This window comes from Hemiscyllium ocellatum, chromosome 38 (assembly GCF_020745735.1).
Source record: "Hemiscyllium ocellatum isolate sHemOce1 chromosome 38, sHemOce1.pat.X.cur, whole genome shotgun sequence".
Lineage (NCBI taxonomy): Eukaryota > Metazoa > Chordata > Chondrichthyes > Orectolobiformes > Hemiscylliidae > Hemiscyllium > Hemiscyllium ocellatum.
The window spans coordinates 25,395,832-25,416,417 of record NC_083438.1 but is presented as its reverse complement, the minus strand read 5'-3'; positions in this window follow the sequence as shown (position 1 = coordinate 25,416,417).

Below are 20,586 nucleotides of genomic sequence, written 5' to 3'. Positions count from 1 at the left end.
AGAGCTGCTCAGGAGGGTTGAAACGAGTAGTTTTGGGGAAGGATCCAGGGAATTAGTGAGGAAAGAGATCACTCTGAGACTGAGTTACAACTCACACAACACCAGGTTATAGTCCAACAGGTTTATTTGGAAGCACTAGCTTTCGGAGCGCTGCTCCTTCATCAGGTGGTTGTGGAGTACACAATTGTAACACAGAATTTATAGCAAAAGATTACAGTGTGATGTAACTGACATTATATATTGGAAAATATCTTGATTGTAAAGTCTCTCATCTGTTGGAACGACCATGATAGTTTCACTTGTTTCATATGTAAATCACAAAACTCTTTTTAAAAGTTACATTCTCAGGTGAACTGTAACAATTGGTGTCAGGCCAGATCAGATGTTGTAGGTGTTAGCCCCCTGTGTTCTGTTGTCTGTGCCATAATATTTCGACTGATTCTAATCAAAAAAATGAGTTAACAGAGTCTTTCATGGATTAATGCAGTTTTTGAGCAAAGTACAATGTAACTGTGCAAATATGATTCACCCCACAAATATATATGTGTGTGTGTGTGTGTGTGTGTGTGTGTTTGTGTGTGTGTGTATATGTGTGTGTGTGTGTGTGTGTGCGCCTGCGGTGGGGTCTCTTGAGAGTCTGTGAGAGACAGTGTATATATGTGTGTGAGTGTAAAGGAGTCTAAGTCTATGAGAGGGTGCATGTGTCACTTCAGGAGTGTGTGTGCATGTCTGTGTGTAGGTGTGTCTGCGTGTGCGTAGGAGTGTGTGTGTATGTGTGTGTGTGTGTGTCTGTGTGTGTGTGTATATAGTACAATGGTGGTCACCTGTAGTGTGACATGAACCCAAGGTCCCAGTTGAGACCCTCCCTTTGGGAACCGAACTTCACTATCAGCTCTGCTTGGCCACGGTTCGCTGCCGCCTGTCCCGAAGTCCGCCTTGGAGGATGTTCACCTGAAGGTCCAAGGTCGAATGTCCTGGATCACTGACGTGTTCTCCAACTGGGAGGGAACACTCCTGTCTGTTGATTGTTGTGTGATACCCATTCATCCGTTGCCGTAGCCTCTGCTCGGTCTCCCCAGTGTACCATGCCTCGGGGCATCCCTGCCTGCAGTGTATAAGATAGACAACGTTGGCTGAGTCACATGAGTACCTGCCACGTACATAGTGGGATGTGTCCCTCCCGTAATGATGGTATCCATGTCCACACTCTGACACGTCTTGTAGCGCCGACCGTGACAGGGTTGTATGGAGTTGCCCTGAAAGCTGGGCAGTTTGCTACAAACAATGACCTGTTTGAGGTTTGGCAGTTGTTTCAAGGTGAGAAGTGGAGGTGTAGGGAAGGTCTTGGTGAAGTGCTCATCCTCATTGTGTTGCAGGTCGCGAAGCACATGGTGTAGTTTTTTGGTTCCTGGGAGTACTGGACAATGAAGGGTACCCTGTCGGTTGCAGCACGTGTCTATCTCCTGAGGAGATCATTACGGTACACATGTGACTCAGCCAACGTTGTCTATCTTATACACTGCAGGCAGGGATGTCCTGAGGCATGGTACATTGGGGAAACCGAGCAGAGTCTACGGCAACAGATGAATGGGCACCGCACAACAATCAACAGACAGGAGGGTTCCCTCCCAGTTGAGGAACACTTCAGTGTCCAGGACATTTGACCTTGGACCTTCGGTGACCATCGTTGAAGTTGGACTTTGGGACAGGCAGCAGCGAAAAGTGGTCGATAGGTAAGTTCTGTTCCCATGGGGTGGGCCTCAAACGGGAGCTTGGGTTCATGTCACACTCCGGGTGACCACCATGGCACAGTATACACACACACACACACACACACACACACACACACACACACACACACACACACACACACACACACACACACACACACACACACACACACACTCCCAAACTCTCACAAACAACCTCTCACAGACTTAGACGCCTTTGCATTCACACACACACATATACACTCTCTCTCACAGGCATTCACAAACTCCCACACCAGACACACACACATACATGTACATTTGTGGGGTGAATTTGAATTTGCAGAGTTATGTTGTACTTTGCTCAAAACCTGTATAAATCCATCTCTGTTAACTCATTTTTTAGATTAGATTCAGTCGAAATATTATGGCACATACAACAGAACATAGGGGGCTAACACCTCCAACATCTTATCTGGCCTGACTCCAATTGTTACAGTTAACCTGAGATTGTAACTTTTAAAAAGAGTTTTGTGAATTACATATGAACCAAGTGAAACTATCATGGTCATTCCAACAGATGAGAGACTTAACAATCAAGCTATTTTCCAATGTATAATGTCAGTTACATCACACTGTAAACTTTAGCTATAAATTCTGTGTGTTACAATTGTGTACTCCACAACCACCTGATGAAGGAGCAGCGCTCTGAAAGCTAGTGCTTCCAATTAAACCTGTTGGACTATAACCTGGTGTTGTGTGATTTTTAACTTTGTACACCCCAGTCCAACACCAGCATCTCCAAACCAATCTGAGACTGGTACAGTTGGGAAAAGGAGTGAGACAAACAGTCAGGGCAGGCAGGACAAAAACAGAGAACAAGGTAGGATTGATAAATTAAACTGCATTTATTTCAATGCAAGTAGCCTAATTGGGAAGGCAGATGAATTGAGGGCATGGTTCGGGATATGGTACTGGGGCATCATAGCAATTACAGAGACGTGGCTCAGGGACAGACAGGACTGGCAGCTTAATGTTCCAGGATACAAATGCTGTAGGAAGGATACAAAAGGGGGTGTGAGAGGAGGGGGAGCAGTGTTTCTGATAAGGGTTAGCATTGTGGCTGTACTAAGGGAGGATATTCCTGGGAATGCATCCAAGGAAATTATTTGGGTGGAACCGAGAAATAGGAAAGGGATGATGACATTCTTGGGATTATATTCTCGAACACCCCAAGAGGCAGCGGGAAATTGCAATGCAAATCTTTAAGGAGATCTCAGTCATGTGTAAGAAAAATAGGATGGTAATTTCCAAACATAGACCTGGACTGCCAGAGTTTTCAGGGTTTAGTGTACAAGGAAATGTTGTGATTCAGCATTTGGATGGACATACAAGAGAAGCTACAAAACGTGACCTCCTCTTGGGAAATAAGGCAGGGCAGGTGACTGAGGTGTCAGTGGGGGAGTACTTAGGGGCCAATGACTGTAAATCTGTTAGTTTTAAAATAAATTAGTGATGGAAAAGGATAGACCGCATCTAAAAGTTGAAGTTCAACATTGGACGAAGGCCAAATTGAACGGTATTAGGCAAGAACATTCAAAAGTTGAGTGGGGACAGATGTTCAAAGGGAAAGGGAAGGTTGGAAAATGAGAAGCCTTCAGAAATGTGATTTTGAGAGTCCAGAGACAACATATTCCTGTTCGGGTGAGAGGCAAGGCTGGGAGGTGTAGGGAATGATGGGTGATGAGAGAAATTAAATGGAGACATTAAATCAGTACTTTTCATCAGTATTCACTCAGGAACAGGACACTGTTGCTGATGTGAATATGGAATCACAAATAATTAGAATGGATGCCCTGGAAATAGGCAGGGAAGAGGTTTTGGGAATATTGGAAAGGATGAATATAGATAAGTCTCCTGGGCCTGATGGCATTTACCCCAGGATCCTATGGGAAGCTAGGGAGGAGATAGCAGAGCCATTGGCCTGGATTTTTATGTCGTCATTGTCAATGGGAATAGTACCAGAGGACTGGAGGATAGCGAATGTGGTCCCATTGTTCAAGAAAGGGAGTAGGGATAGCTGCAAATGTGTTGCTGGTCAAAGCACAGCAGGTTAGGCAGCATCTCAGGAATAGAGAATTCGACGTTTCGAGCATAGGCCCTTCATTCCTGATGAAGGGCCTATGCTCGAAACGTCGAATTCTCTATTCCTGAGATGCTGCCTAACCTGCTGTGCTTTGACCAGCAACACATTTGCAGCTGTGATCTCCAGCATCTGCAGATCTCATTTTTTACTCGGAGTAGGGATAGCCCTAGTAACTATAGGCCAGTGAGTCTGACTTCAGTGGTGGGCAAAGTCTTAGAGAGAATGGTAAGGGATAAGATTTATGAACATCTGGGTAGGAATAACGTGATCAGGGATAGCCAGCATGGTTTTGTGAAGGGCAGGTCGTGCCTCACAAACCTTATTGAGTTCTTTGAGAAGGTGACTAAGGAAGTGGACGAGGGTAAAGCGGTAGATGTTGTGTATATGGATTTTAGTAAGGCGTTCGATAAGGTTCCCCATGGTAGGCTAATGCTAAAACTTCGGAGGTATGGCATTGAGGATACATTAGAGGTTTGGATTAGGAATTGGCTGGCTGGAAGGAGACAGAGGGTAGTAGTTGATGGATTATGTTCATCTTGGAGCGCAGTTACTAGCGGTGTACCACAAGGATCTGTTTTGGGACCATTGCTTTTTGTTATCTTTATAAATGATCTAGAGGAAGGACTTGAAAGCTGGGTAAGCAAGTTTGCAGATGACACAAAAGTCGGTGGAGTTGTGGATAGTGAGGAAGGAAGTGGTAGGTTACAGCGGGATATAGATAAGTTGCAGAGCTGGGCGGAAATGTGGCAAATGGAATTCAATGTAGCTAAGTGCGAAGTCGTTCACTTTGGTAGGAATAACAAGATGATGGATTACTGGGCTAATGGTAGGAAACTTGGTAGTGTGGATGAGCAGAGGGATCTTGGTGTCCATGTACACAGATCTCTGAAAGTTGCCACCCAGGTAAATAGTGCTGTGAGGAAGGCATATGGTGTACTGGGCTTTATTGGCAGAGGAATTGAGTTCCGGAGTCCTGAGGTCATGTTGCAGTTGTATAAGACTCTGGTGAGGCCTCATCTGGAGTATTGTGTGCAGTTTTGGTCGCCATACTATAGGAAGGATGTGGAAGCTTTAGAACGAGTGCAGAGGAGGTTTACCAGGATGTTGCCTGGAATGGTAGGAAAATCTTATGAGGAAAGGCTGAGGCACTTGGGGCTGTTCTCATTGGAGAAGAGAAGGTTTAGGGGAGATCTGATAGAAGTGTATAAGATGATTAGGGGTTTAGATAGGGTAGATACTAAGAACCTTTTACTGCTAATGGAGTCAGGTGTTACTAGGGGACATAGCTTTAAATTAAGGGGTGGTAGGTATAGGACAGATGTTAGGGGTAGATTCTTCACACAGCGGGTTGTGAGTTCATGGAATGCCCTGCCCGTATCAGTGGTGAACTCTCCTTCTTTATGGTCATTTAAGCGGGCATTGGATAGGCATTTGGAAGTTATTGGGCTAGTATAGGTTAGGTAGGATTCGGTCGGCGCAACATCGAGGGCCGAAGGGCCTGTACTGCGCTGTATCCTTCTATGTTCTATGTAAATTGAGGCTTTGGTATAGAAAAAGAAGGAAACGTGTCCAGGGTCGACAGCAGAGATTGAGTCAATTGTAAAAGAGTATAAAGGCAGTAGGAGCACACTTAAGAGGGAAATCAGGAGGGCAAAAAGGGGACATGAGATAGCTGTGGCAAACAGGGTTAAGGAGAATCCAAAAAGATATTATGACTATATGAAGGACAAAAGGATAACGAGGGAGAGAACAGTGTCCCATCAAGATCAGCAAGAGAGCCCACGTGTGGAACTGCAGGAGATGGGGGAAGATATTAAATGAGTATTCTGCATCAGGCATTGGTTAGACCACTTTTGGAATATTGCGTGCAATTCTGGTCTCCTTTCTATCAGAAGGATGTTGTGAAAGTTGCAATGGTTCAGAAAAGATTCACAAAGATGTTGCCCGGGATGGAGGATTTGAGCTACAGGAGAGGCTGAATAGGCTCGGGCTGTTTTCTCTGGAGCATCGAAGGCTGAGGGGTGACCTGATCGAGGTTTATATGATCATGAGGGGCATGGATAGGATAAATAGACAAAGTCTCTTCTCTGGGGTGGGGGAGTCCGGAACTAGAGAAGCATAGGTTTAGGGTGAGAGGGAAAAGATTTAAAAGAGACCTAAAGGGCAACGTTTTCCCACAGAGGGTAGTACGTGTGTGGAATGAGCTGCCAGAGGAAGTGGTGGAGGCTGGTACAATTACAACATTTAAAAGGCATCTGGATGGGTATATGAACAGGTTTGGAGGGATATTGGCCGGGTGCTGGCAGGTGTACATATCTCTGACTCGATGACTCTACTTGGCATCAGCCTTCCCAGTAGAACACCACTGTGTATACCAGCCCCTCTTCCCTGCATTAGACCCAGAGCCTTGACATTTCAACTGCTCCTCCAAGTGCTTTTTAAAGATTATGAGATCAATACCCTCTCTGGTAGTACATTCCAGATTCCCACCACCCTCTGGGTGATAGTGCCACTCAAATCCCCTCGCACCCTCCTGCATTTCACCTTAAAATGAGACCCCCCTGCCTGTTATTGACCCTGTGATTAAGGGGAACTATTGCTTTGTATCCAGGCTGTCCGTGCCCCTCATACTCTTATACACCTCTATCAGGTTCCCCCCTCAATCCTCCCTGCTCCAAAGAAAACAGCCCAAACTTAGCCAGCCTCTCTCCATCGCTGAACTGTTCCATGCCAGCCAACATCCTAGGCAATCTCCTCTGTACCCCATCTGGAGCAATCACAACAACATCCAAATGGCGGCACGGTGGCTCAGCGGTTGGCATTGCTGGTTCCCAGCACCAGGGACCTGGGTTCAATTCCTTGCCTTCGCAGAGAGTTCTCGAGCCCATCTGATCAGGTCGTGGGGGTTTACCCACTTTTATGCATTTTAAGACACCCAAGGCAAACACAACTAACAGATAAATCACATGAAGAAACAACCCCCACAATGCCTCAGGTAGGAGATGTTGTCAAGACAGATCGTACGGGTTTCTTGGTGAAGCCCTTCCCCACGCCACAGCTCCCTTCAGACGGTAGTGACACTGTGGAACACCAAATCCCTTGTAAACTTCAAAGGTTTGTCAAATTGGTCAGTTTTTGATGTCGTGAAGATGAGTCACATTAGACTCAATGTTAATGGTGTTTCTCTCTCCACAGATGCTGCCAGACCTGCTGAGTTTCTGCAATGCTTACTGTGTTTTTTTCAAGTTTTGATGATCCTATCTTGAAACTGTGGAGCGAATTCGATATTAATATGAACATTACACATGTTTATTGATGATGCATCAAACTCTTATCAATTCCGAACCACCATTTCTTGGCAGTATGCCTAATGGAACCATCGCGTGATAGAAGAACTGACTGTGTTGGTGTTATCAAATCTGGTCAAGTGAGCAGTGTAGGAGGGCTACCATGGAACAACACCAAACATTCCCCAAACAGGGAGTTAATTTACTAATGTCACAACACAGGGTTGCTCAACGGTAGGAGATCAACTCGCAATAGGCAGGATTAAGTAATCCTAAAAAGTCGTTCCACATTCCGTTGTGACTGGTGGTGGGCAATTAAATCATTGATTGGAGGATGTCATTAACTCCAACTTCACTGACTGGAGGATCCCAACCCATCAGGTCCAAAAGATCAGGCTGAAGCATCTGCAACATCTTCAGCCAGAAGTGCCAAATGGGTGATCCATCTCGGTCTCCCCAATGAGATTCCCAGCATCATGAACATCAGCCATTAGCCAATTCGATTCAGTCCCTGTGACATCAAGGAATGACTGAAGGCACAGGATATTGCAATGGTCATGGACCCATCTAACATGCCTGCAACAGCACTGGGACAAGATGCAATGCAGTACCAAAGCAAGAGTCCTGTGGAAAAACCTTCCCAACCCATGACCGAGACAGTCAGGGAAAGCAAAAGAATTGGCATTCAATAAGCTATCAGCTCAACTCCAAGACACTCAACACACTGACTTGGAACCATACCACCATTCATACAGTCATGGAGTTGTACAGCACGGAAACAGATCCTTTGCTGTAACTCTTCCATCCCAACCAGATGTCCTAATTTAATGTAATCCCATTTCCCAGCATTGGGACCATATCTGTCTAAACCCTTCCTCTTCATGGACCCAGCCTTTTAAATGCTCCAATTGCACCAGCCACCAACCCCCCCCTCTGGCAGCTCATTCTACACACACACACGGTAAAGCTGCCCCTGAGTCCCTCTGAAATCTTTCCCCTCTCGCCTTAAAGCTTTGCCATTTGGTTTTGGACTCCCCTAACCTGGGAAAAAGATCTTGGAAATTCACCCAGATCATGTCACACATGATTTTATAAACTTTAACATCACCCCTCAGCCTCCGATGCTCCAAAGAAAGCAGCCCCAGCCTGTTCAGCCTCTCCCTGTAGCTCAAAGCCTCCAACCCTGGCAACATCCTTGTGAGTATTGTCTGCATCCTTTCAAGTGTAATGACATCTTTCTGAAAGCAGGGACACTAGATTAATGGCAGTATTATAAAAATGGCCAAAGCAATGTCCTGTACTATCAGAATATGACATCACAACTCCTATACTCAATGCACTGACCTTTCAAACACCTTCTTCACCACCCTGTCTATCTGCGACTCCACCTTCAATGAACTATGACCTTGTACCCCAAGGTCTCTCTTTCAGCAACGCTGGCAGGGCCCTATCATTAAGTGCATAGCTCCTGCACTGATTGGTCTGACCAAAATGCAACACCTCACATTTACAGTCCCACAACAATGTAGTTGACTTTTAACAGCCCTTCATCAAATTAGGAATGGGTGATAAACACTGGTATTGCCAATGAAAAATTCCAAGTGGGATGTTTGTGTCAGATAATTAAAAGAGAATTTATCATTCAGGCTCTGAGATATTCGAGAGCTGATTTGCAGATCGACACATTCCTGACAGAGAATCGCACATCAGGGAGAACATCCAAAGAAGGAACAAATGTAGGCCACATGGCCGTTCACGTTTGTTCTGCCTTCCACGAAGATCACAGCGGATCTGATTTTAACATCAACTCTACATTCCTGCACCTTCCCCAATAATCCCACCCACTCTTGGTCATTAAGAATCAGTCCACTTTTGCCTTAAAAATATTTGAAGATTCTGCATCCACTGCCTGTTGAGGAAGGGAATTCCAAAGACTGTCACTCTCTGAGAGAAAAAATGTTTTCCCATCTCGGTTTCAAACAGGTGCTCACTTATTTTCAAACCGTCACCCCCGAAATCTAGATTCACCCACAAGAGGAAACATCCTTTCTACACACATCCTGTCAGGTCCCCTCAGGACGTTATATTGAGTCACACGTTCATAGAGATGTGCAGACCTTACGGTCCAACTTGTCCATGCCGACCAGATATCCCAATCCAATCTAGTCCCACCTGCCAGCACCCGGCCCATATCCCTCCAAACCCTTCCTATTCACGTACCCATCCAGATGCCTTTTAAATGTTGCAATCGGACTGGACTCCACCACTTCCTCTGGCAGCTCATACCATACACATACCACCCTCTGTGTGAAAACGATGCCCCTCAGGTCTATTTTATATCTTTCCCATTTCACTCTGAACCTCTGCCCTCTATTTCTGGACTCCCCAACCCCAGGGAAGAGACTTTGTCTATTTATCCATGCCCCTCATGATTTTACAAACCTCTACAAGGTCACCCCTCAGCCTCTGATGCTCCAGGGAAAATAGCCCCAGACTATTCGACTTCTCCCTGTAGCTCAAGTCCTCCAACCCTGGCAACATCCTTGTAAATCTTTTCTGAACCCTTTCAGGTTTCATAATATCCTTCTGATAGGAAGGAGACCAGAATTGCACGCAATATTCCAAAAGTGGCCAAACCAATATTCTGTACAGCAGCAACATGACCTCCTAACTCTGTACTCAATACTCTGACCAATAAAGGAAAGCATACCGAATGTCTTCTTCACTATCCTAACGACTTGCAACTCCATTTTCAAGGAGTTATTAACCTGCACTCCAAGGTCTCTTTGTTCAGCAACACTCCCCAAGAACTTACCACGAAGTCTATAAGTCCTGCTCAGGTTTACTTTCCCAAAATGCAGCACCTCACATTGTTCTAAATTAAACTCCATCTGCCACTTCTCAGCCCTTCGGCCCATCTGATCAAGATCCCTGTTTGAAATGATTCATTTCTGACCATTGGGAGAGGCTGAACTGGCTGTGGCTTTTTCTCCTGGAGCATTGAAGGCAGGGGTTTGACCTCATTCCATGGGGTCATGAGGGGCATGCATTGGGTGAGTGGCCAAGATCTTTATACCAGGGCAGGGGAGTCCACACCAGAGGGAATAGGTTTAAAGTGAGAGAGGAAAGATATAAAAGGGACCCCATGGGTAACTGTTTCATGCTGAAGGTGGTGCAGGTATGGAACGAGCAGCCAGAGGAAGTGTTGTAGGTGGGTAACATTTCAACATTTAAGTGGCATCTGGATGGGTCAATGAATATGAAGAATTGAGAGGGAGATGGGGCAAATGCTGGAAAATGGGACTACAGGACCATGGGATATCCGGTCAGCAAGGGTAAGTTGGACCAAAGAGTCTGTAACTCTATGGCTGTAAACTCCAGAGGATACAGACCCAGCCTGCCTTGCCTATCCTCATAAGGTGACCCACTCATTCCAGATATGAGTCGAGTAAGCCTTCACTGAGCTACTTCTAACGCATTCACATCTTTCTGTCAGTGCGGGGATCAAAACTGTGTTGTCAGAATCAAGGGTTCAATACTTGTTGAGACTCTTACTTCAAAATGAATCTGAAAATTCCACAATTATTGCTCACCAACTGTGAATCTAACTAACGGAATCTGGAAATTGGTATTTGACCGTGAGCAGGGTCATTGAGCAAGGTATGATTGACAAACTGTATCTGAGTCAGTTTTTGTGAATGTGCGTCCCTGTACTGAGGCAGCAAAATCCGATCAATCGTTCAGCTACACGTTACTGAGGAAAGAAATGTGCTTTCAAAGATATTGGTCTCATACTCATCAGGACAGAATCACAAGAAAGCCAAGTCTCAAAGAGAACACCAATTTAGACGAGATGTGGAGAGGGTGCTCGTGACAAATACACTGATTGGTCATGGCGAGGTGCTGGAGGATTCACCAGAGAGCAGTTAACTGTAAAGCTTTTGTTTAAATTTGAATCAGGCCAATCGATTCTGTTTGGTCAATGCACCCAGGGTTGGAAGATATAGGAGTAGGAGCAGTACATTCAGCCCCTCAAGCCTGGTCCACCAGACAATACGATCGTGGCTGTTCTCATCTCAACTTCAACACCACTTTCCTGCCTGGTCTCCAAAGCCCTTTAACCTGTTACTCATTAAAAATGTGTCTATCTCCTCCTTAAATTTATTCAGTGTCCCAGCATTCATTGCACTCTGGGGTACTGAATGCCACAGAATCATAACCCTTTTGACAGAAGTAAATCCTCCTGTTCTCTGTTGTACATTTGCTGCCATTTACCCTGAAACTATAACCTAGATTGCCACACAAGGGAAAATATCTACTCCACGTTGACTTTATCGGTCTCCTTTTGCATCTTAACTACCTCAATTCGATTACTTCAAGTCCTTCCAAACTCGTGTAAACCTGGGCCTTAACTGCTCAATATCGCCTCAGAGGACAAATCTTTCATCTCTGGAATTATCTGGAGAACGTTCTCCAAAATCCCTCCAATACAATGGCATCCTGTCCTGTCCAAATTCCATTGGCTGTGACCACAGAGGAAGTTTCCAGAAGATTGATTAATCGTGTGATTTACTTCACAAGTAATTTGACAGGAATAATAATTAGGTCAGTTGAGATGTGTGTAACATCATGAGTCATGGTTCTGTCTCAATATAAAGCAGACACCAAGTGAGTATCTGCAGTGAGGAGTGGACAGCTGTGATCAGGAAGACAGCAGCAGCTCAATAACAGACAGAAGTGACTGACCTGTGTCTCTGACAGACCCCATCGAAGCTTGACAATGAAGTTGGTTCTTGCTTTCACCATTATCTGCTTGTGCATTGCTCACGGTAAGTCTGTTCTGTTTTCATTTATTTTCGGGATTTCTCTGATGTTGCACTCCATCCTCAATTACCCCCAAGACACTGAAGTGTCCAACAAGTAGTTATTTACGCTCAGATGGGGACACCAATACCCATTCCCATCCTGGAATCAGTTTGCTAACCAATCAATGGTTACACACTGATATATCATTGAACCCTTACAGTGCAGAAAGATGACATTCGGCCCATCGAGTCCCACACTGACTCTCCGAAGAGCATCCCACCTACACCCAGCCCTGCTCCAGTATCCCTGTAACCCAGCATTTCCAATGGCTAATCCACCTAGTGTGCACCTCCCTAGACACTGTGGCCAATTTAGCATGGTCAATCCACCCAGTCTTCATATCTTTGGTATGTAGGAGGAAACCGGAGCACCTGAGGTGTTAACGCAGACATGGAGAGAACATGCAAACTCCACACAGACAATCACTGCAGTCACTGTGCCACCCCAAATGTCTTTCCCTCAAATCAAAAGTTCCCAAGGAACTCCACAGAAGGAGAATGAAAAGAAAAGGGTAACTCCCGAGTTCTCAAGAGATCTGTGGTCAGATGTTTCAAAGCTTAGTCTTAATAGTTGTAGTCTCCTGCCCCATTACAATCTCAGAGTCTAATCCTACACCATGATCAAGAAAGCACATTAATCATTCATTCCTCAATCAGCAATGTAGGATGATTCAGTGCAAACCTCAAAGTCAACTCTCGCTGAGAAATGAGGGAGTGTTTTGAGAACAAAGACCAAGAAACAATGTGAGAGAACTGAAACCAGTCCCAGATCCTCATTTGACTTTCACTGCAGAACATGTCCAGGCTTTGGAACTAGTTTGTATATTGTGTCGAAGAATTTAATTACATGTCACTTAAAACATCCACTGCATCAATTCATAATGGAGTTCTACTGTCAATGAAGCTTGTCTCTGGCATTGCAAAGATTTTTTTTAACCAAAGTGTTTTCTTTGTTTCTCCCCTTTTCTTTGCTTATGTGATGTCTCAACTACAATGATGTCAACGAACACACCAGCTGCAAATGCTCGCAGCGTGATGAAGGCAATGGAATCCAATGTGGCACCTTCAAATCTGCAATCTGTCCTGAATCCTTTAAACGAATCTACTGACTCCGATACTACTGACACCAATTCTGCTGACACCGGTTCTACTGACTCCGATGCTACTGACACCGATTCAACGAGTGAGAGTGATGATTCCGATGAAGCCCTTCCACCCGTTCCACCCATTACTTGGTAACATATCAAATTGAAGAGGTGACAGGGTTGGAGTCGAGTCTGTTCCAGCCAGTAACCATTGCTGAGTTGGGACAGCTAGACTCTTGGAAGGAGCAATACAAAGCTGTATTGGTTTCTTACTCTTAATTGGCTGTGCAACTGTCTTAATCTAGCAATTATATTCTTCATGTATGAATGCAAACTATAAGGGTGATGCGGTGTATTCTGGCTTCGACTGTGTATTGATCTGGATGGCAGAACCTTCAGTAATACTGTTATGCCTTATAAACCGGCTTGTAGCAACTTAAAGCCATAATGAGATGGGCAGACCTGCAGGGGCTGGGTGACATCACTGTGATAGTGGGCAGGTGAACCCTGTTCACATTGACATACCAGGGAGTGGGCACGAGTGCCTCAGCTGTGCGGTGAAATGTCCACAGATACTGAAATGGATAGACTCAGGGAAAACAGCTCAGTTCAAGTCCCACCTGTCCCTGTTGTATCTGAAGAGTTTAATTCAAAATCTCCACAGCAAATATCGTTCTGTTAATGTCAGTCTGAACGTTGCTTTTCTTGCTTCAACTTGTTCTTCCATTCTCTTAATAAAGCATCAATGATCACGAATATCATCGTGTTGTTCATACTTTGATGAAGTCTTGACCTTACCTCAAATGGTTTACAATAATTTCTTAATTTGTTCTTTTCTTTTTTGTTTGCTTTCGTATTGTCAAATGAAACGGGGGGTTTGTTGGTTAACAAGGAAGGAGGTGTTGCCCCTTCAAGGGACCATAGCTGTCTCTCTATCTGAGCGAGGGGAAACAATCAGAAATAATTAGCCCCACCCCACATCAGTGTCTGGGTCAAGACTGGGAGTCAGACCTGCCTAAACTGGCACAGTTGGGACAGGGATTGAAACGGTGTTGTTGGCATCAGTCTGCACAGCAATCCAGCCACCATACTGCTTTCTCAGTAAAAGAGGAGCTGGATTCGCTCAGAATTGCACTGGCCTGAATTTCCGGGTCTCTGGATGGTCAGGCATCTGACTCATGGTGAGAGATGTTGTTGCGATATCGCCAAAGAAGGGTGCATTCACCAGCGCAGACCTCCTGACACATGGGAATTGTGCAGGAAGTTTAAACATCAAACAGACACAAACTGCAGGTGTTTGCAGAAAGGGCTCTGAAGGATAGTCAGAGACATTGACAAGTAACAGAAGGTTCAGCTGGATAGCTATAACTAGGGAATAAAAATAAGCTTGTCTGACTATTGTTTCATGGCTGACACTCTGATCACTCACACTGAACACTCCAGCCCCAACATTCTCCTTGACCACACAGTCATTCCAGCCCCCACCCCCAACACCCTCCACTAGTCACCTGACACTGCAGCTCAACCTCCCTGGTACCTGGAGGAGCCCAGACTGCACCCCTACAAATCTAACCATGATGGAATGACACAACCACCTCCCCTGTGAGAGGTGACTAGCCCCACAACCTAACTGACTCACTCCAGACGGACCTGACCAGCCCCAGTCAGAACTAAGCCTCCCAGCCTGAGTGTCCACTGAGCACCTCACCTACCTGTCACTCCATCCACCCATCCCCTCACCTACCTCTCAGCTCAGCCACCCAACTGGCCCTTGACCTTACCCCCAAATCACCCCCAACAGCCTCCACACAGACCAACTCACTCAGCTATCAGCCCCCCGCCCTACCCCCTGACAGATTTATTCATTGAATCCCTACAATGCAGATCGAGGACATTTGGCCCATCAGCTCTGTGCCGACCCTCCAAAGAGCACACCATCTCCCAATCCTATCCCCAGCATCTGCCATGGCTAATCCACCCGAATCGGCACATCCCTGGAGATATGGGGCAACTTAGCATGGCTAATCCACCCTAACCTGCCCATCCTGGACAGCGTGGGGCAATTTACCATGGCTAATCCACCCTGACCTGCACATCTTTGGATTGTGGGAGGAAACCAGAGCACCTGGAGAAAACCCACACAGACACGGGGAGAATGTGCAAACTCCACACAGTCACAGATTGTCTACCACTTCAATCCCATTGATTAGATTCCAGTCAGTAACTCACTCCCAGGTACCTGTTATACCAGATATAACCCACCCCAAACTCCTCGAATAGATTCCAGTCAGTAACTCACTCCTGGGTACCTGTTATACCAGATATAACCCACCCCAAACTCCTCGAATAGATTCCAGTCGGTAACTCACTCCCAGGTACCTGTTATTCCATGTGGAAACCACCTCAAACCCCTTGATTAGATTACATCTGTAACTCACTCCCAGGTACCTGTTATACAATATATAAACTATCCCAAACTCCTCGATTAGATTCCAGTCTGCAACTGGTGCATTCACCAGCAGAGACCTCCTGACACATGGGAAGTGTGCAGGAAGTTTAAACATCAAATACAGACAAACTGCAGGTGTTTGCAGAAAAGGCTCCACTTTCCTCCCGCAGTCCAAAGATGTGCACGTCAGGGTGGATTGGCCATGTTAAATTCCAGTCTGTAGCTCACTCCCAGGTAGCTGTTCTACCAGATATAAACCACCTCGAACCCCTTCAATAGATTCCAGTCTGTAACTCACTCCCAGGTATCTGTCATTCATATATTAATCATCTCAAACCCCTGCATTAGATTCCAGTCTGTAGCTCACTCCCAGGTAGCTGTTCTACCAGATATAAACCACCTCGAACCCCTTCATTAGATTCCAGTCTGTAACTCACTCCCAGATACCTGTTATTCTTTATATAAACCACCTCAAACTTCACAATTAGATTTCAGAATCGGACAATGTTTTACTGACTCACTTACCATCTCTGCATCGAAATATCCTTCGCACAAACCCAATCCTTTGGTCAGTGCGTGTGTCTCTGTCTGTTACTCTCTCCAATCCCAGAGGATCTGCAAACTGCCACATCCAACTGTTCGCCTTTTTGAGTTGGTTCATGATGTCCATGATCCCTGTACAATCCCAGGAAGGCTTCCTCATTTCCCATCTCCCATCCCTTGGGATTAACTGGCAAATCATAAGGTGTTCTCCAAATATTTGGTGACACCATCGCATTAGCTTTCTGTGATCTATATACACGGATCCAGAAAGTCATGTTTCATGTCATAATAAATACCAGATGAAAAGTTTTAATTACCCAATAAGACAGGACCCGAGTGACACTGACACTCGCGCGCACACACACAGAGTCACCTGCATGTGTGAGAGTAGGTGCAGGAGAGACTGTGAGAGAGTGTGAGAGAGTGAGTGTGATCATCGAGCGCAATTCTCTAATCCCATCCTCCCCCTCATGTCCCTTGGTTCGTTTAGACACAAAAACGAAAGCAAGATCATTTATGAGAGAGGGGGAAAGAGAGAGAGAGAGAGATAGAGAAAGAGAGATTGTGTGCAAGAGTGCGATAGTGAGATTGTACCTGAGAGAGACTGACCTCCCCCTGACACCAAGGGGCTCCTCTATCACACACCGCAATGAAATCAGACGCTGTGTTCAGGAGCAGGACATGGCCCGTGGAATTAGAACGTCTGTTCATGAGGACATTCAGATCCAGGAATCCATCAGAGAATGACAGCAGAACAGAGAGAATCAAACAAAGAACTAGGTGCTAAATTTGTGGAAGAGTACAGTTCCAGTTGAGAATACAGAGCCAGTGATATACCGACCCTGTTGTAGCACAGTCGAGAGTCTGTGTCTGGGTGTGGGATACGTTTGATGGAGACAGTTTAAACTGAGTTGAACTCTGTGTCTCTGCTTGGGGAATGCCTGTCCTTCACATTTCTGACTGCGACATCGTCCAGAATTGCACACAATATTCCAAAAGTGACCGAACCAATGTCCTGTACAGCCGCAATGTGACCTCCCAACCCCTATACTCAATACTCTGACCAATAATGGACAGCATACCAAATGCCTTCTTCACTATCCTATCTGCTTGTGACTCCACTTTCCAGGAGCTATAAAGCTGCATGCCAAGGTCTCTTGGTTCAGCAACACTCCCCTCGACCTGACCATTAAGTGTATAACACCTTGATTTGCCTTTCCAAATGCAGCACCTCACATTGATCTAAATTAAACTCCACCTGCCACTCCTTGACCCATCGGCCCCTCTGATCAAGATTCCGTTGTACTCTGGGCTAACCTTCTTCACTGTCTACTGCACCTCCAATTCTGGTGTCATCTGCAAACGTACTAACTATACCTCCTGCATTCACACCCAAACCATTTATATAAGTGATAAAAAGCAGTGGACCCAGCACTGATCCTTGTGGCACACCACTGGTCACAGGCCTCCACTCTGAAAACACAGTAAACACTGATGCAAATTACTCATTTAATATCTACCCCCATCTCCAGCAGTACCACTAATCGGCTGCCCTGCTGATCTTTGAGGAGCCCTATTGTCTCCCTAGTTTGCCTTTTGTCATTAATGTATTGATACAATCCCTTGGGAATTCTCCTTAACCCTATTTGCCAAATCTATCTCATGTCCCCTTTTTGCCCTCCTGATTTCCCTCTTCAGGATACTCCTGCTGCCATTATACTCTTCCAAGAATTAACTCGATTTCTGCTATCTATCCCTGACATGTGTTTCTTTTCTAAACCAAAACCTCAATATCTCCCATCATCCAGCTTTCCCTATACCTTACCTTTCCTCACCATTCTCCCGAACAGCAACATATTCTCCCTGGACTCTCGTCGCCTCATTTTTGAAGGCTTCCCATTTTCCAGCCATCCCTTTATCTGCAAATCATCCCTCCCCCATCTCCCACACTGAACCTTTGAATGTTCTTGCCTAATACCGTCAAAATTGGCCTTCCTCCCAATTGGAACTTTGACTTTTAGATCCAGTCTATCCTTTTCCATCGTTGTTTTAAAACTAATATAATTATAGAATTATGTTCGCTGGCCCCAAAGTGCTCCCCCACTGACACTTCGATTTCCTGCTGAATAAGGGTATAGTACATGAGTGTGGTGCTGGAAAAGCTCAGCAGGTCTGTCAGCATCCGAAGGGCAGGAGAATTGCCTTTTCAGGTGTAATCCATTCATCAGGAAAGTGAAATGTCCGAAACGTCGATTCTCCTGCTCCTTGGATGCTGCCTGACCTGCTGTGCTTTTCCAGCACCACACTCTCGACTCTGATCTCCAGCATCTTCAGTCCTCACTTTCACCTGCAGTCTATAATACAATCCCAATAAGGTGATCATCCATTTCTCATTTCTCAGTTCCACCCAAATAACTTCATTCCATGGATTCTCAGGAATATCCTGCCCAAGTACAGCCGTGATATTATCCCTGATCAACAATGCCATTCCCTCCCCTGTCTTGCCCCACCTTCCTATCCTGCCCTATTGGATTGGTATCAGGGAACATTAAGCTGCCAGTCCTGTCCATCCCTGAACCACGTCTCTGTAATCACTGTGATATCCCAGCCCCATGTTCCTAACCATGCCCTGAGTTCATCCACCTTCCCTGTTAGTCCCCTTACATTGAAATAATGCTTGTCCTCCTATTTCCTGACACTATCATTGGGTTAACTCTCTGACATATGTGTACAAGATCAGCTGAACCCCGTAGACATTAATTTCAGGTTTTCTCACCACTTTAAACAGAAGCGTTCTGCTTTTTCTATTCTTCCTGCAGATCTGAACCTGCCCTCCCTCAGGGACAAAACCTCCCTGGGTCTGAATGTGTGAAAGTGTGGAGGTTAACTCCCTGGATATATTCAGGAAAGAGCCTGATGATCCTTTTCCAGATTAAAGACATCACGGAGTATGGAGAGAAAGTGGCGTCGAGATAGAGGATCAGCCGTCATCGTACTGAATGGGAGAGCAGGGTCAGAGGGGCTGAATGGCCTCCTCCTGCTCCTGGTTTCTCTGTTTCAGTTCAATGTCCTCCAGAACATCACACCCTGAGAACTCTCTGGGACTGTATCAGGGAAGCACCACAGTCTCTGTTTTCAGTCAGACATTGCTCCATCTTGAGAATGGGATGTGTGTTTGCAGAGGCTGTTTACACTCGGTCTGGGGAGGGACATGGTCCCCAGGATTCCTGATGGTGTCTCAGTAAAACCCTCACAGCAAGGCCTTCCTTGCTCTTTACCCTCTGCCATGGGGATCCCATGAAGATTGATGGGAGACAGTGTCAGTGGAATGCTCAGGGTCTAATTCCTTCCCCTGGATGAGAGAAGGTCTCCAATTGGGACCGAGAGAAACATTGATGCCTGTGGGACTAAAGGGTCAGTGACAGAATGGACACACCATCGGCTCAGAGACAGAATACAGGGCAGAGATTAATGCGGCTTTCAGATTGGAGGGAGCTCCAGGCTCAGACACGTTTGGAACTGTTTGCAGCAAAACAGAATTGGTCCCTGGTCAATTTTCACTGCAGGCTGTAGTAACCTGATGCCTTTTCCTCACTCTCTTCCTCCAATCCCTGGTAAGATCTGCTCCTGCATTATTTGTCCTCCTAACTGCACCAGCCTGTTCAATTAAGACCAGAAGACATAGGGGTGGAAGTAAGGCCATTCAGCCCATTGAGGGCACTCCGCCATTTAATCATGGCTGATGGGCATTTCAACTCCACTGACCCGCACTCTCCCCATAGCCCTTCATTCCTTGAGAGATCAAGAATTTAGCAATCTCTGCCTTGGAGAGATGTCCCAGCCTCCACTGCACTCCATGGCAATGAATTCCACAGGCTCACCACTCTCTGGCTGAAGAAAAGTCTCTTCATTTCCTTTCTAAATTGACCCCCTGTAATTCTGAAGGCGGTGCCCATGGGTCCTAGTCTCCCCTCCGAACGGAAACAGCTTCCCAGTGTCCACCCGTTCTAAGCCATGCATTATCTTGTAAGTTTCTCTTCGATCTCCTCTCAACATTCAAAACTCTAATGAATACAATCCCATGATCCTCAGTCGTTCATCGTGTGTTCGGTCTACCATTCCTGGGATCATCCGTGTGAATCTCCACTGGACACGTTCCAGTGCCAGTATGTCCTTCCTGAGGTGTGGGTCCCAAAATTGGACACAGTATTCTAAATGGGACCTAACTAGAACTTTATGAAATCTCAGAAGCTGCTTTTACATTCCAACCCTCCTGAGATAAATGACAACATTACATTCACTTCCTTAATCACGGACTCCACCTTCCAGTTGACCGTTAGAGAATCCTGGGCGAGCACTCCCAGATCCCTTTGTACTTCAGCTTTATTGCTGGGCTTTGTCTCTGAAGTTGAAAAACCCCGTACCTCCTCTTCACAATTTACTTTCCAATCAATCTGTGTCAAATCTGTTTCACAATCTAAGCCTGTCCTGATCTGGTGCCA